At 39.9% G+C, this 18402-nt stretch overlaps 1 non-coding gene across 1 annotated transcript; it reads right to left on the bottom strand.

The window, feature by feature from the left end:
• Positions 1 to 3060: 3060 nt before the first annotated feature.
• On the bottom strand, positions 3061 to 3164 carry LOC130977250 (small nucleolar RNA R71). The gene has a single exon (XR_009084951.1). It is a non-coding gene; the product is annotated as a small nucleolar RNA R71 (small nucleolar RNA).
• Between the last annotated feature and the right edge of the window lie 15238 nt (positions 3165 to 18402).

The following is an 18402-nucleotide window of genomic DNA, read 5'->3' as shown; positions in this document are numbered from 1 at the left end:
CCTGAACCTTTCACTTATGTATTTTCAACGGTGGAGTTTCTGCACACCATAGATTAAGGGTGTGGAGCTCTGCTGTACCTCAAGTTTCAATACAATTACCATTACTTTCTATTCAATTCTCTTTTATTCTTATTCCAAGATATACGTTGCACTTCAACTTGATGAATGTGATGATCCGTGACACTCATCATCATTCTCACCTATGAACGCGCGTGACTGACAACCACTTCCGTTCTACTCTAGGCCGGGCGCATATCTCTTAGATTCCCCAACATAATCTTCGTGGTATAAGCTAGATAGATGGCGGCATTCATGGGAATCTGGAAAGTCTAACCTTGTGTGTGGTATTCCGAGTAGGATTCCGGAATTGAATGACTGTGACGGGCTTCAAACTCCTGAAGGCTGGGCGTTAGTGACAGACGCAAAAGAATCAAGGGATTCTATTCCAACCTGATTTAGAACCGACAGATGATTAGCCGTGCTGTGACAGAGCATTTGGACCATTTTCACTGAGAGGATGGGATGTAGCCATCGACAAGGGTGATGCCTCCATACGATTAGCCATGCAGTGACAGCGCATAGGACCATTTTCTAGAGAGGATGAAAAGTAGCCATTGACGATGGTGATGCCCTACATACAGCTTGCCATGGAAAGGAGTAAGAAGGATTGGATGAATGTAATAAGAAAGTAGAGATTCAAGAGGAGCACAGCATCTCAATACGCCTATCTGAAATTCCCACTATTGATTTACATAAGTATTTCTATCCTATTTTATTTTCTGTTTATTATTAAGTTTTGAAATCATCATAAACCAACTTAATCCGCCTAACTGAGATTTACAAGGTGACCATAGCTTGCTTCATACCAATAATCTCCGTGGGATCGACCCTTACTCACGTAAGGTATTACTTGGACGACCCAGTGCACTTGCTGGTTAGTTGTGTGAAGTTGTGAACCATGGTATTGGCACCAGGTTTTTGGCGCCATTTCCAGGGAAAGAAAGAGCAATGAATTTTACAAAATACATAAACATATGAATCACAATTTCGTCCACCAAGTTTTTGCCGCCGTTGCCGGGGATTGTTTGAGTTTGGACAACTGACGGTTCATCTTGTTGCTCAGATTAGGTAATTTTTTTTTCAAAAATCTTTTTCAAAATTTTTCTTTTCTTTTTCGTTTTTCCAAACTTTATTTTCGAAAAAAATTAATAAAAATACAAAAAAATTTAGAAAATCATAAAAATAAAAAATATTTTGAGTTTCTTGTTTGAGTCTTGAGTCAATTTTTAAGTTTGGTGTCAATTGCATGCTTTAAAAATTTTTCTTGCATTTTTCGAAAATTTCATGCATTCATAGTGTTCTTCATGATCTTCAAGTTGTTCTTGGTAAGTCTTCTTGTTTGATCTTGATGTTTTCTTGTTTTGTGTTGTTTGTTGTTTTTCATGTGCATTTTTCGTTTGTTAGAGTCCATGCATTAAAGATTTCTAAGTTTGGTGTCTTGCATGTTTCTTTGCATCAAAAATTTTTTAAAATTATGTTCTTGATGTTCATCATGATCTTCAAAGTGTTCTTGGTGTTCATCTTGACATTCATAGCGTTCTTGCATGCATAATGTGTTTGATCCAAAATTTTCATGTCTTGGGTTGACTTGGTCAAAATTTTTTAAAAATTAGTTGTTTCTTACAAGTCAAGTCAAATTTTCAATTTTAAAAATCTTATCTTTTCAAAATCTTTTTCAAAAATCATATCTTTTCCATTTTTTCCTTTTTTTTTGAAAATTTCAAAAATCTTTTTCAAAGTATTTTCAAAATCTTTTTCTTATCTTTAAATCATATTTTCGAAAATTAGCTAACAAGTAATGTGATTGATTCAAAAATTTGAAATTTGTTACTTTCTTGTTAAGAAAGGTTTAATCTTTAAAAATTCTAGAATCTTATCTTTTAGTTTCTTGTTAGTTAAGTAATTAATTTTAATTTTAAAATTAAATCTTTTTCAAACATATCTTATCTATCTTATCTTCTTATCTTTTTATCATATCTCTTTCAAAATTTTATCTTTTTCAAATTTTGATTTCAAAATATCTTATCTAACTTCTTATATTCTTATCTTTTCAAATTTAATTTTAATATCTTTTTCAACTAACTATTGACTTTTGTTTGTTTTCTTATCTTTTTCAAAACCAACTAACTACCTATCCCTCTCTAATTTTCAAAAATACTTCTCTCTTTTTCAAAAATTCTTTTTAATTATTTTTAAATTTTAATCTTAATCTATCTTATCTTTAATTTTCGAAAAACTAACCTCTTTTTCAAAATTTTCGAAATTCTCCTTCTCTTTCTTATTCTATTTAATTATTTATTTACTAACACTTCTCTTCATCTCTTATCACCTCCCCCTATTACTCTTTATACAGACTATTCATTCTTCTTCATTCTTTCTCCCCCTTTCTTCTTCTACTAACATAAAGGAATCTCTATACTGTGACATAGAGGATTCCTCTTCTTTTTCTTGTTTTCTTCTCTTTCATATGAGCAGGAACAAGGACAAGAGCACTCTTGTTGAAGCTGATCCTGAACCTGAAAGGACTCTGAAGAGGAAACTAAGAGAAGCTAAATTACAACAATCCAGAAGTAACCTCTCAGAAATTTTCGAATAAGAAAAGGAGATGGCAGCCGAACCCAACAACATAATGCAAGGAGAATGCTGGTGATTTACTAAGCCCACGTCCAAATTTGATGGAAGAAGCATCTCCATTCCTGCCATTGGAGCCAATAATTTTGAGCTTAAACCTCAATTAGTTGCTTTAATGCAACAGAACTGCAAGTTTTATGGACTTCCATCTGAAGATCCTTACCAGTTTTTAACTGAGTTCTTGCAGATTTGTGAGACTATTAAGACGAATGGAGTAGATCCTGAAGTCTACAGGCTCATGCTTTTCCCTTTTGCTGTAAGAGACAGAGCTAGAATATGGTTGGACTCACAACCTAAAGATAGCCTGACTCCTGGGATAAGCTGGTCACAACCTTCTTGGATAAATTTTTTCCTCCTCAAAAGCTGAGCAAGCTTAGAGTGGATGTTCAGAACTTCAAGCAAAAAGATGGTGAATCCCTCTATGAAGCTTGGGAAAGATACAAGAAGTTGACCAAAAGGTGTCCATCTGACATGTTTTCAGAATGGACCATATTAGATATATTCTATTATGGTCTATCTGAGTTTTCGAAAATGTCATTGGACCATTCTGCAGGTGGATCTATTCACCTAAAGAAAACGCCTGCAGAAGCTCAAGAACTAATTGACATGGTTGCAAATAACCAATTCATGTACACTTCTGAGAGGAATTCCGTGAATAATGGGATACCTCAGAAGAAAGGAGTTCTTGAGATTGATGCTCTGAATGCCATATTGGCTCAGAACAAAGTGTTGACTTAGTAAGTCAACATGATCTCTCAAAGTCTGAATGGATGGCAAAATGCATCTGATGAGCGGATAATTTATACGCTTTTTGGCATTGTTTTCAGTACGTTTTTAGTATATTTTAGTTAGTTTTTAGTATACTTTTATTAGTTTTTAGTTAAAATTCACTTTTCCGGAATTTACTATGAGTTTGTGTATTTTTCTGTGATTTTAGGTATTTTCTGGTTGAAATTGAGGGTCCTGAGCAAAAATCTGATTCAGAGGCTGAAAAGGACTGCAGCTGCTGTTGGATTCTGACCTCCCTGCACTCGAAGTGGATTTTCTGGAGCTACAGAAGCCCAATTGGCGTGCTCTCAACGGCGTTGGAAAGTAGACATCCTGGGCTTTCCAGCAATGTATAGAAGTCCATACTTTGTTCGAGATTTGATGGCCCAAACCGGCGTTGCAAATCAGCTTCAGAATTCCCAGCGTTTAACGCTGGAACTGGCATAAAAATTGGAGTTAAACGCCCAAACTGGCATGAAAGCTGGCGTTTAACTCCAGAAAAAGTCTCTACACATGAAAGCTTCAATGCTCAGCCCAAGCACACACTAAGTGGACCCAGAAGTGGATTTTTACATCATTTACTCATTTCTGTATACCCTAGGTTACTAGTTCACTATTAATAGGATGTTTTGACATTGTATCGGTACCTCATGACACTTTACACGTTTCTTTGTGTGCTTCCTACGGCATGAGTCTCTAAACCCCATGGTTGAGGGTGAGGAGCTCTGCTGTGTCTTGATGGATTAATGCAATTACTACTGTTTTTCATTCAATCATGCTTGCTTCCATTCTAAGATATCACTTGTTCTTAAACCTGATGAATGTGATGATCCGTGACACTCATCATCATTCTCAACTATGAACGTGTGCCTGACAACCACCTCCATTCTACCTTAGATTGAGTAGATATCTCTTGGATTCCTTAATCAGAATCTTCGTGGTATAAGCTAGAATTGATGGCGGCATTCAAGAGAATCCGGAAGGTCTAAACCTTGTCTGTGGTATTCTGAGTAGGATTCAATGATTGAATGACTGTGACGAGCTTCAAACTCGCGATTGTGGGGCGTTAGTGACAGACGCAAAAGAATCACTGGATTCTATTCCGACATGATCGAGAACCAACAGCTGAATAGCCGTGCCGTGACAGGGTGCGTTGAACATTTTCACTGAGAGGATGGGAGGTAGCCATTGACAACGGTGAAACCCTACATACAGCTTGCCATGGAAGGAGCCTTGCATGCTTGAAGAAGAAGACAGTAGGAAAGCAGAGGTTCAGAAGATAGAGCATCTCCAAAACCTCAACCTGTTCCCCATTACTGCAAAACAAGTACTTATTTCATGTTCTTTTACTTTTTACAATCAACCCTGATAATTATTGATATCCTGACTAAGAGTTACAAGATAACCATAGCTTGCTTCAAGCCGACAATCTCTGTGGGATCGACCCTTACTCAGGTAAGGTATTACTTGGATGACCCAGTGCACTTGCTGGTTAGTTGTGCGGAATTGCAAAAGTGTGATTGCAATTTCGTGCACCAGCATCCAACAGTACTAAAGAGGCAGTTTCTGAAGAAGCTTATGATCCTGAAAAACCCTGCAATGGCAGAGGTTAATTACATGGGTGATCCTTATGGAAACACCTATAATTCATCATGGAGAAATCATCCAAATTTCTCATGGAAGGATCACCAAAAAGCCTTAACAAGGCTTTAATAATGGTGGACGCAATAGGCTGAGCAATAGCAAGCCTTTTCCATCATCTTCTCAGCAACAGACAGAGAATTCTAAACAAAACACTTCTAATTTAGCCAATCTAGTCTCTGATCTGTCAAAAGCCACTTTCAGTTTCATGAGTGAAACAAGATCCTCCATCAGAAATCTGGAGGCACAAGTGGGCCAGCTGAGTAAGAAAGTCATTGAAACTCCTCCCAGTATTCTCCCAAGCAATACAGTAGAGAATCCAAAAGGAGAGTGCAAGGCCATTGATGTGATCAATATGGCCGAATGCACAAGGGAGGAGAAGGACGAAAATCCTAGTGAGGAAGACCTCCTAGGACATCTCTCAAGCAAGAAGGAGTTTCCTATTAAGGATCAAAGGAATCTGAGGCTCATATAGAGACCATAGAGATTCCATTAAATCTCCTTCTGCCATTCATGAGCTCTGAAGACTATTTTTCCTCAGAAGAGGATGAAGATGTGACTGGAGAGCAAGTTGCTCAATATCTAGGAGCTATCATGAAGCTGAATGCCAAGTTGTTTGGTAATGAGACTTGGGAAGGTGAATCTCCCTTGCTCATTAGTGAACTAGATACCTGGATTCAGCAAATTTTACCTCAAAAGAGACAAGATCCTGGCAAGTTCTTAATACCTTGTACCATAGGCACCATGACCTTTGAAAAAGCTCTATGTGATCTGGGGTCAGGGATAAATCTTATGCCACTCTCTGTAATGGAGAAGCTGGGGATCATTGAGGTACAACCTGCCTTGTTTTCATTACAATTGGCAGACAAGTCATTGAGACAAGCTTATGGAATAGTAGAGGACGTGTTAGTAAAGGTTGAAGGCCTTTACATCCCTGCTGATTTCATAATCTTAGACACTAGGAAGGAAGAGGATGAATGCATCATCCTTGGAAGACCTTTCCTAGCTACAGCAGGAGCTGTGATAGACGTCAACAGAGGTGAATTAGTCCTTCAATTGAATGGGGACTACCTTGTGTTTAAGGCACATGGCCATCCCTCTGTGACAAAAGAGAGTAAGCATGAAGAGCTTCTCTCAGTTCAGAGTCAAGAAGAGCCCCCACAGTCAAACTCTAAGTTTGGTGTTGGGAGGCCACAACCAAACTCTAAGTTTGGTGTTAAGACCCCATATCCAAACTCTAAGTTTGGTGTTGGAAATCCCCAACATTGACCTGATCATCTGTGTGGCTCCATGAGAGTCCACTGTCAAGCTATTGACATTAAAGAAGCGCTTGTTGGGAGGCAACCCAATTTTTATTTATCTAATTTTAATTTTATTTTATTGTTCTTCTATGTTTTATTAGGTACATGATCATGTGGAGTCACGAAAAAAATATTAAAAATAAAAACAGAATCAAAAACAGAAGAAAAAAATTTTGCACCCTGGAGGGAGGACAGACTGGCGTTCAACGCCAGTAAGGAGCATCTGGCTGGCGTTCAACGCCAGAACAGAGCATGAATCTGGCGCTGAATGCCAGAAACAAGCAACATCCTGGCGTTTGAATGCCAGGAATGTGCTCTGAGGAAAGCTGGCGCTGAACGCCAGTAACAAGCATGGAACTGGCGTTCAACGCCAGAAACATGCTACACATGGGCGTTGAACGCCCAGAGTGTGCATCATCTCGGTGTTTAAATGCCAGAATGGTGTGCAAAGGCATTTTACATGCCTAATTGGTGCAGGGATGTAAATCCTTGACACCTCAGGATCTGTGGACCCCACAGGATCATCTCAGGATCTGTGAACCCCACAAGATCCCCACCTACCTTACCCTCTCTCTCTCCATTCATGGTCATCCCTTCTGTTTTTCATTCACCACCTACATCTATCCACTCTTCCCCATAAACCCCACCCACCTTCACAATTCAAAAACACTTTCCCACCCAATCCCACCCATATAGCTGAATACACACATCCCTCCATCTCCTCCATATCTTCTTCTTATTCTTCATCTTTTCTTTCTTCTCTTGCTCGAGGGCGAGCAATTTTCTAAGTTTGGTGTGGTAAAAGCATAAGCTTTTTGTTTTCCCATAACCATTAATGGCACTTAAGGCCAGAGAAACCTAAAAAAAGGGTTTATAGCTCAGTGGTAGAACATTTGACTACAAATCAAGAGATCCCTGAGATACCTCAGGGGATAAATTGTCCTCCACACAACTATTGGGAGCAACTAAGAATAGGAACACCAAAATTACTAGGGATCATGCAACAGAAGCAAGGAAGAGATATAGAAGAGCTCAAAGAGCACCATTGGTCTTTCAAGAAGGCGCCACCTGATGAGCGGATAATTTGTATGCTTTTTGGCATTGTTTTTAGTATGTTTTTGGTATCTTTTAGTTAGTTTTTAGTATATTTTTATTAGTTTTTAATTAAAATTCACTTTTCTGGGCTTTACTATGAGTTTGTGTGTTTTTCTGTGATTTCAGGTATTTTCTGACTGAAATTGAGGGTCCTGAGCAAAAATCTGATCCAGAGACTGAAAAGGACTACAGATGCTGTTGGATTCTGACCTCCCTGCACTCGAAGTGGATTTTCTGGAGCTCCAGAAGCCCAATTGGCGCGCTCTCAACGGCATTGGAAAGTAGACATCCTGGGCTTTCCAGCAATATATAATCGTCCATACTTTGCCCAAGATTTGATGGCCCAAACTGGCGCTCAAAGTCACCTACAGAAATTCCAGCGTTAAACGCCGGAACTGGCATAAAATTTGGAGTTAAACGCCCAAACTGGCATGAAAGCTGGCGTTTAACTCCAGAAAAGGTCTCTACACGAAATTCCTTCATTGCTCAGCCCAAGCACACACCAAGTGGGCCCGGAAGTGGATTTTTCTGTCATTTACTCATTTCTGTAGACCTTAGGACACTAGTTTACTACTTATAGGATCTTTTGACATTGTATCCGTACCTTATGACCCCATAACATTTTGTACACGTTTCTTTCCACAGTATGAGCCTCTAAACCCCATGGTTGGGGGTGAGGAGCTCTGCTGTGTCTTGATGGATTAATGCAATTACTACTGTTTCTTATTCAATCATGCTTGCTTCGATTCTAAGATAATACTTGTTCTTAATCCGGATGAATGTGATGATCCGTGACAATCATCATCATTCTCAACTATGAACACGTGCCTGACAACCACCTCTGTTCTATCTTAGATTGAGTAGTTATCTCTTGAGTTCTTTAATCGGAATCTTCGTGGTATAGGCAGGACCTGATGGCAGCATTCAAGAGAATCCGGAAGGTCTAAACCTTGTCTGTGGTATTCTGAGTAGGATTCAATGATTGAATGACTGTGACGTGCTTCAAACCTGTAACCTACTGGGCGTTAGTGACAGACGCAAAAGAGGGATTCTATTCCGGTAGGGGAGGGAACCAAACCGGTGATTGGCAGTACTGTGACAGAGTGCGTGCATTAGCTTTCACTGCGAGGATGGGAGGTAGCCATTGACAACGGTGAAACCCTACATGAGCTTGCCATGGAAGGAGACTTGCGTGTTTGATGAAGAAGACAGTAGGAAAGCAGAGATTCAGAAGATGGAGCATCTCCAAAACCCCAACCTATTCTCCATTACTGCAAAACAAGTAACCATTTCATGTTCTTTTACTTTTTACAATCAATCCTGATAATTTCTGATCTCCTGACTAAGATTTACAAGATAACCATAGCTTGCTTCAAGCCGACAATCTCCGTGGGATCGACCCTTGCTCACACAAGGTATTACTTGGACGACCCAGTGCACTTGCTGGTTAGTTGTGCGGGATTGCAAAAGTGTTATTGCAATTTCGTGCACCAAGTTTTTGGCGCCGTTGCCGGGGATTGTTCGAGTTTGGACAACTGACGGCTTATCTTGTTGCTTAGATTAGGACTGTTTATTTTGTTGGTTTAGAGTCTTTTAGTTGAGTCTAGTTTCATATTCTAAGTTTGGTGTCAATTGCATGCTTTTTGTTTTTCTTCTTTTAACTTTCGAATTTTTCTTGTCCCTAGTCCCGTTTTGATTCATAAAAGTTCTAAGTTTGGTGTCCTCTTTGTGTTTTTCCTTTTTAAAATTTTCGAAAAAAATTAGTGTTTGATTTTCTAAAATTTTAAGTTTGGTGTCTTTTTGTGTTTTTCTCTTTCCTCTTTTTAAGAACCAAATCTTTTTCATAAAAATTTTTCAATCATATCTTCTTAATTGCTGTTTTCAAAATCTTTTTTTTCACTAATTGATTCAGTTCTCAATTTGCTTTGATCTTATTTTATTTTTTTATTTTCGAATTTTATTTTATTTTTCTTTTGTTTTATTTTATTGTATTTTATTTTTTTTCGGTCATTTCAAAAAAAAAATAAAAATAAACAAAATTTATCTCTTTGCAATCATTCTCATTTCCCTTTTGTCCATTATGGACTTAAGTGGAATTAATCAGTCCAAGAGGACTCTGGGGTCTTATGCTAACCCCATTACAGCTGCATATGGGAGTAGCATCTGTATACCTCCCATCAAAGCAAGCAGCTTTGAGCTAAATCCTCAACTCATTATCATAGTGCAGCAAAATTGCCAGTATTCCGGTCTTCCACAGGAAGAACCTACTGAGTTTCTGGCACAGTTCTTACAAATTGCTGACACAGTACATGATAAAGAGGTAGATCAGGATGTCTACAGACTATTACTGTTTCCATTTGCTGTAAAAGATCAAGCTAAAAGGTGGTTAAATAACCAACCTACAGCAAGCATAAAGACATGGAAACAGTTATCAGACAAATTCCTGAATCATTTTTACCCTCCAAAAAGGATGACACAGCTAAGGCTGGACATCCAAGGCTTTAAACAAGAGGATCATGAATCCCTTTATAATGCCTGAGAGAGGTATAGAGGTATGCTAAGGAAATGTCCCTCTGAAATGTTTTCAGAGTGGGTCCAGTTAGACATTTTCTACTATGGGCTTACAGAGAAAGCTCAGATGTCTTTAGACCACTCAGCTGGTGGATCTATACACATGAGAAAGACAATTGAAGAAGCTCAAGAGCTTATAGACACTGTTGCTAGAAACCAATATTTGTACTCTAGCAATGAGTTCTCTCCAGAAGAGGAAGTCATGACAGTAGTCACTGATCCTAACCCTCAAGAACAGATGAATGAGCTTAATCAACAATTGCTCCTGATGACAGAACAGTTAGCAGAATTTAAAGAGATGCTCCATGAAACTAAAGTTGCTAATAAGAGCATAGAACTACAGTTGAATCAAGCAAAACAGCAAATATCTAAACAGATAACAGAGGAGTGCCAAGCAGTTCAATTGAGGAATGGAAAGACCTTGAATAACACTGTCCAAAAGAGAAAAAAGCCAAATAAGGAACAAATGACAGAGGACAACCAACCCACTGTTCAAAATCCCTTTGAGGACAGTAAGAGCCCAGAGAGGAATATTGGCGTTCAAACGCCAGAAAGGGAAGGAAAGCTGGCGTTAAACGCCCATTCCTTGCCCAGTTCTGGCATTCAAACGCCAGAAAAGGGGGAAAAGTTGGCGTTAAACGCCCATTTTCCACCCATTCCTGGCGTCCAAACGCCAAGGGAAAATCAGACACCTGAGAGTGCTGACAGTAATCCCTATAACAAGGCTTCTTCAACCACTTCTGTAAGGAATAAACCTGCAGCATCTAAGGTTGAGGAATATCAAGCCAAGATGCCTTATCCTCAGAAACTCCGCAAGGCAGAACAGGATAAGCAATTTGCCCGCTTTGCAGATTATTTAAGGACTCTTGAAATAAAGATTCCTTTTGCAGAGGCACTTGAGCAAATACCTTCTTATGCTAAGTTCATGAAGGAAATCTTAAGTCATAAGAAGGATTGGAGAGAAAACTGAAAAAGTGTTTCTCACTGAAGAATGCAGTGCAGTCATTCTAAAAAGCTTACCAGAAAAGCTTCAAGATCCTGGAAGCTTTCTGATACCATGCACATTAGAAGGCACTTGCACCAAGACAGCTTTATGTGATCTTGGAGCAAGCATCAACCTAATACCTGCATCCACTATCAGAAAGCTTGGGTTGATTGGAGAAGTCAAACCAACCAGGATATGCCTCCAACTTGCTGATGGCTCCATTAAACACCCATCAGGCATAATAGAGGACATGATTGTAAAGGTTGGGCCATTTGCCTTTCCAACTGACTTTGTGGTGCTGGAAATGGAGGAGCACAAGAGTGCAACTCTCATTCTAGGAAGACCCTTCCTAGCAACTGGACGAACTCTCATTGATGTACAAAAAGGGGAAGTAACCCTGAGAGTCAATGAGGATGAGTTCAAGTTGAGTGCTGTAAAAGCTATGCAGCATCCAGACACACCAGAGGACTGTATGGACGCTGACATTATTGACTCTCTGGTAGAAGAGATCAATATGGCTGAAAGCCTAGAATCAGAGCTTGAAGACATCTTCAAAGATGCTCAAACTGATCAGGAAGAGCCAGAGGAGGCAAAGGAATTTTCGAAAATTCCTCAGGAGGAGGATAAGCCTCCTAAGCCTGAACTCAAACCACTACCATCATCCCTGAAATATGCATTTCTGGGAGAGGGTGACACTTTTCCAGTGATTATAAGGTCAGCTTTAAATCCACAGGAAGAGGAAGCACTGATTAAAGTGCTAAGGACACACAAGACAGCTCTTGGGTGGTCCATCAGTGATCTCAAGGGCATTAGCCCAGCTAGATGCATGCACAAGATCCTATTGGAGGATAATGCCAAACCAGTGGTTCAACCACAGAGGAGGCTAAATCCTGCCATGAAGGAGGTGGTGCAGAAAGAGGTCACTAAATTACTAGAGGCTGGGATTATTTATCCTATTTCTGATAGCCCCTGGGTGAGCCCTGTCCAAGTTGTTCCCAAAAAGGGAGGCATGACAGTGGTTCATAATGAAAAAATAAACTGGTTCCTACAAGAACAGTCACAGGGTGGCGCATGTGTATTGACTACAGAAGACTCAATACAGCCACCAGAAAGGATCATTTTCCTTTACCATTCATAGACCAAATGCTAGAAAGACTAGCTGGTCATGACTACTACTGCTTTTTGGATGGCTATTCAGGCTACAACCAAATTGCAGTAGATCCTCAGGACCAAGAGAAAACAGCATTTACTTGCCCTTCTGGCGTGTTTGCCTACAGAAGGATGCCTTTTGGTCTGTGCAATGCACCTGCCACCTTTCAAAGGTGCATGCTCTCTATCTTCTCAGATATGGTAGAGAAATTTCTGGAAGTCTTCATGGATGACTTTTCAGTATATGGAGACTCATTTAGCTCCTGTCTTAACCACCTATCACTTGTCCTGAAAAGATGCCAAGAGACTAACCTGGTTTTAAACTGGGAGAAATGTCACTTTATGGTGACTGAAGGAATTGTCCTTGGGCACAAAATTTCAAGCAAGGGAATAGAGGTGGATAAGGCAAAGGTAGAGGTAATTGAAAAATTACCACCACCTGCCAATGTTAAGGCAATCAGAAGCTTTCTGGGGCATGCAGGATTCTATAGAAGGTTTATCAAGGATTTTTCGAAAATTGCTAAACCTTTGAGTAACCTATTAGCTGCTGACACGCCATTTGTGTTTGACACACAGTGTTTGCAGGCATTTGAGACCCTGAAAGCTAAACTGGTCACAGCACCAGTCATCTCTGCACCAGATTGGGCATTACCATTTGAATTAATGTGTGATGCCAGTGATCATGCCATTGGTGCAGTGTTGGGACAGAGGCATAACAAGCTTTTGCACGTCATTTATTATGCTAGCCGTGTTCTAAATGACGCACAGAAGAACTACACAACCACAAAAAAAGAGTTACTTGCAGTGGTCTATGCCATTGACAAGTTTAGATCCTACTTAGTGGGATCAAAGGTGATTGTGTACACTGACCATGCTGCTCTTAAATACTTACTCACAAAGCAGGATTCAAAACCCAGGCTTATAAGATGGGTGTTGCTTCTGCAAGAGTTTGATATAGAAATAAGAGACAGAAAAGGGACAGAGAACCAAGTGGCTGATCATCTGTCCCGGATAGAACCAGTAGCTGGGACGTCCCTCCCTTCTACTGAGATCTCTGAGACTTTCCCAGATGAGCAACTCTTTGCCATTCAGGAAGCTCCATGGTTTGCAGATATTGCAAACTATAAAGCTGTGAGGTTCATACCCAAAGAGTACAGTTATGTGCAGAGAAAGAAACTAATTTCAGATGCCAAGTACTACCTTTGGGATGAACCATATCTCTTTAAGAGATGTGCTGACGGAGTGATCCGCAGGTGTGTACCCAGAGAGGAAGCACGAAGGATCCTATGGCACTGCCATGGATCACAGTATGGAGGGCATTTTGGAAGTGAGCGAACAGCCACTAAAGTTCTCCAGTGCGGCTTCTACTGGCCTACTCTCTATAAAGATTCCCGAGAGTTTGTGCGTAACTGTGACAGTTGCCAAAGAGCTGGTAACCTGCCTCACGGATATGCCATGCCTCAACAAGGAATATTAGAGATAGAATTGTTTGATGTATGGGGAATTGATTTCATGGGACCATTCCCACCATCATACTCAAACACTTACATTCTGGTGGCAGTAGACTATGTATCTAAGTGGGTAGAAGCAATTGCTACACCCACTAATGATACCAAGACTGTACTGAAATTCCTCCAGAAGAACATTTTCAGCAGATTTGGTGTTCCCAGAGTACTAATCAGTGATGGGGGCTCTCATTTCTGCAATAAACAGCTATACTCTGCTATGGTTAGATATGGAATCAGCCATAAAGTGGCAACTCCGTATCATCCACAGACAAATGGGCAAGCTGAAGTCTCTAACAGAGAGCTAAAAAGAATCCTAGAACGGACTGTGATAGCCCGAAGAAAGGATTGGGCAAAGAGCTTGGATGATGCTCTGTGGGCATACAGAACAGCATTCAAGACTCCTATAGGAACCTCTCCATACCAATTGGTGTATGGGAAGGCCTGTCATTTGCCTGTGGAACTGGAACACAAAGCCTACTGGGCAACCAGATTCCTAAACATGGATGCACAGTTAGCTGGTGAGAAAAGACTGCTCCAGCTAAATGAGCTAGAGGAGTTCAGACTCAATGCCTTTGAAAATGCAAAAATTTATAAGGAAAAGGCAAAGAAGTGCATGACAAGAGATTGTCAACCAGAGTCTTTGAGCCAGGACAAAAAGTTCTGCTCTTCAACTCCAAGCTCAAATTGTTTCCAGGAAAACTCAAATCCCGGTGGAGGGGTCCGTATGTGATTACAGGAGTATCACCATATGGATATGTTGAGCTTCAGGATATTGATTCTGACAAGAAGTTCATTGTTAATGGACAGAGAATCAAGCACTATCTTGAAGGAAATTTTGAGCAGGAATGCTCAAAACTGAGACTTGAGTAATTCTCAGTGAAAGTCCAGCTAAAGACAGTAAAGAAGCGCTTGCTGGGAGGCAACCCAGTCATTAGAAGGTTGTATGAATTGTTCTTACAAAGGCAAATATCACAAATGAAGGAATTCACAGAGTTACAGAAGGATTCAGCTCAAAAAGCAGAGAAAATGAGCTTACTGGCGAAAAAACGCCAGTAAGGGGCATTTTGGGCGTTAAACGCCAGAATGGGCACCATTCTGGGCGTTTAACGCCAGGTGTGCAGCATCCTGGGCGTTTTGGAAAAACGCCCAGTGATAAAGGATTTCTGGCGTTTAACGCCAGCCAGGGCACCTGGCTGGGCGTTAAACGCCCAAAAAGGGTAGCAAATGGGCGTTAAACGCCAGAATGGGTGCCATTCTGGGCGTTTAACGCCAGAAAGGTGGGGGGACCACATTTTTGTTTTCAACTCAATTTTTTTCAAACTTTCCTCTTTTTAACCATACTCTTCTACATAAATGCACTTCAACCCTTCATCATTCACTTTCAAATCTTCACAAATCAAAACCATTCTTCAAATCTATTTCAAATTAATCCCAAATCTTCTTCAAAAACTCACCCTTTTCTCAATTTCTTTCCATATCTTTTCAAATCCCTCTCTTGTTTTTCGAAAACTCCCCTCCCCACCTTATAAATACACGTTTGGGTCCCTCATTCCACCACACCATTCGAATTTTCTCTTCCTCACCCTCTCTTCTCTCTTTTATTTTGCTTGAGGACAAGCAAACCTCTAAGTTTGGTGTGCTTTTCCGTGATCACTAAGCCAAGATTCATCAATATCATGGCTCCTAAGGGAAAACAAACCAATTTAAGAGGCAAGAAAGAGAATAATCCAAAGAATCTTTGGAATGAAGAGAAGTTCTTAACCAAAGAACATGAAGACCATTATCATAAAATAATGGGTCTGAGGTCAGTGATCCCGGAAGTTAAATTTGATCTGAAAGAAGATGAATATCCGGGGATCCAAGAGCAAATTCGAAACAGAGGATGGGAAGTTCTAACCAATCCTGAAACAAAGGTTGGAAGGAACATGGTTCAGGAATTCTACTCAAATCTGTGGCTAACAGATAAGCAGAGAATGACTGGAACCGCTTACCATACCTACAGAACCATGGTCAGAGGGAAAGTTATATACTTTCATCTGGACAGAATAAGAGAAATCTTCAAGTTGCCTCAACTGCAAGATGATCCTGATTCCTTTAATAGGAGGATGGTGAGAGTAGATAAGGGGTTGGATCAAGTTCTAGAGGACATATGCCTCCCTGGAACTAAGTGGATAACCAATTCTAAGGGTATCCCAAACCAACTCAAGAGGGGAGACCTCAAACCAATTGCAAGAGGTTGGCTAGACTTTATTGGGCGTTCCATATTGCCCACTAGCAACCATTCTGAGGTCACCATCAAGAGAGCAGTGATGATTCATTGCATCATGCTTGGAAAAGAAGTGGAGGTTCATCATATGATTGCCTGTGAGATCTACACAATTGCAAATAGGAATTCCACTGTAACCAAATTGGCTTACCCAAGCTTGATCTCCTTGCTCTGTAAAGAGGCTGGGGTGAAGATAGAAGAAGATGAACTCATACCCATAGAACATCCAATCACCAAGAAGACAATGGAAGGAACAAGAGAAGCAAGGGCGTGAAATTCAAGAGATGAAACGCCAAAAGTTCTCCTCTCAAGCTGAGGGAGCATCCACTTCTCAAAATCAAGGTTGTTGAGTTCTAACTCTGTGAAAACCTCTATCATTAGGAGCCTATGTTTGCGTTTTTTTTTTATTTTCTAGTTATTTTTTTTTTTTGGTTTCATCTTATATTTATATTTAAGTCATGTTCTTAGTTCATAATTAATAAAATTTAAGTTTATGCCTTAAGGCTATGAATGTCCTATGAATCCATCACCTCTCTTAAAAAGAAAAATGCTTTAATCACAAAAGAACAAGAAGTACAGGATTTCGAAATTTATCTCTGAAACTAGTTGAATTAGTTTGATGTGGTGACAATACTTTTTGTTCTCTGAATGAATGCTTGAACAGTGCATATGTCTTTTGAATTTGTTGCTTTGAGAATGTTAAAATTGTTGGCTCTTGAAAGAATAAGGAGAAAGAGAACTGTTATTGAGGATCTGAAAAAAATCATCAATTTGATTCTTGAAGCAAGAAAAAGCAGTGAATACAAAAAAAAAAAATTCGAAAAAAAAAGAGAAAGAAAAAGAAAAAGAAAGAAAAGGAAGGAAATAAAGTTGTGATCCAAGGCAAAAGAGTGTGCTTAAGAACCCTGGACACCTCTAATTGGGGACTTTAGCAAAGCTGAGTCACAATCTAAAAAGGTTCACCCAATTATGTGTCTGTGGCATGTATGTATCCGGTGGTAATACTGGAAGACAAAGTGCTTTGGGCCACAGGCAAGACTCATACACTAGCTATGTTCAAGAATCAATATACTTAACTAGGAGAATCAATAACAATATCTGAGTTCTGAGTTCTTATAGATGCCAATCATTCTGAACTTCAAAGGATAGAGTGAGATGCCAAACCTGTTCGGAGGCAAAAAGCTACTAGTCCCGCTCATCTAATTGGAGCTATGTTTCTTTGATATTTTGGAGTCTATAGTATATTCTCTTCTTTTTATCCTATTTTGATTTTCAGTTGCTTGGGGACAAGCAATAATTTAAGTTTGGTGTTGTGATGAGCGGATAATTTGTATGCTTTTTGGCATTGTTTTTAGTATGTTTTTGGTATCTTTTAGTTAGTTTTTAGTATATTTTTATTAGTTTTTAATTAAAATTCACTTTTCTGGACTTTACTATGAGTTTGTGTGTTTTTCTGTGATTTCAGGTATTTTCTGACTGAAATTGAGGGTCCTGAGCAAAAATCTGATCCAGAGACTGAAAAGGACTACAGATGCTGTTGGATTCTGACCTCCCTGCACTCGAAGTGAATTTTCTGGAGCTACAGAAGCCCAATTGGCGCGCTCTCAACGGAATTGGAAAGTAGACATCCTGGGCTTTCCAGCAATATATAATAGTCCATACTTTGCCCAAGATTTGATGGCCCAAACCGGCGCTCAAAGTCACCTACAGAAATTCCAGCGTTAAACGCCGGAACTGGCATAAAATTTGGAGTTAAACGCCCAAACTGGCATGAAAGCTGGCGTTTAACTCCAGAAAAGGTCTCTACACGAAATTCCTTCATTGCTCAGCCCAAGCACACACCAAGTGGGCCCGGAAGTGGATTTTTCTGTCATTTACTCATTTCTGTAGACCTTAGGACACTAGTTTACTACTTATAGGATCTTTTGACATTGTATCCGTACCTTATGACCCCATAACATTTTGTACACGTTTCTTTCCACAGTATGAGCCTCTAAACCCCATGGTTGGGGGTGAGGAGCTCTGCTGTGTCTTGATGGATTAATGCAATTACTACTGTTTCTTATTCAATCATGCTTGCTTCGATTCTAAGATAATACTTGTTCTTAATCCGGATGAATGTGATGATCCGTGACAATCATCATCATTCTCAACTATGAACACGTGCCTGAAAACCACCTCTGTTCTATCTTAGATTGAGTAGTTATCTCTTGGGTTCTTTAATCGGAATCTTCGTGGTATAGGCAGGACCTGATGGCAGCATTCAAGAGAATTCGGAAGGTCTAAACCTTGTCTGTGGTATTCTGAGTAGGATTCAATGATTGAATGACTGTGACGTGCTTCAAACCTGTAACCTACTGGGCGTTAGTGACAGACGCAAAAGAGGGATTCTATTCCGGTAGGGGAGGGAACCAAACCGGTGATTGG

Source organism: Arachis stenosperma, chromosome 4 (genome assembly GCF_014773155.1).
Source record: "Arachis stenosperma cultivar V10309 chromosome 4, arast.V10309.gnm1.PFL2, whole genome shotgun sequence".
NCBI lineage: Eukaryota > Viridiplantae > Streptophyta > Magnoliopsida > Fabales > Fabaceae > Arachis > Arachis stenosperma.
The sequence above is the reverse complement of the archived record's forward strand: the minus strand, read 5'-3'. Positions and strand labels throughout refer to the sequence as shown.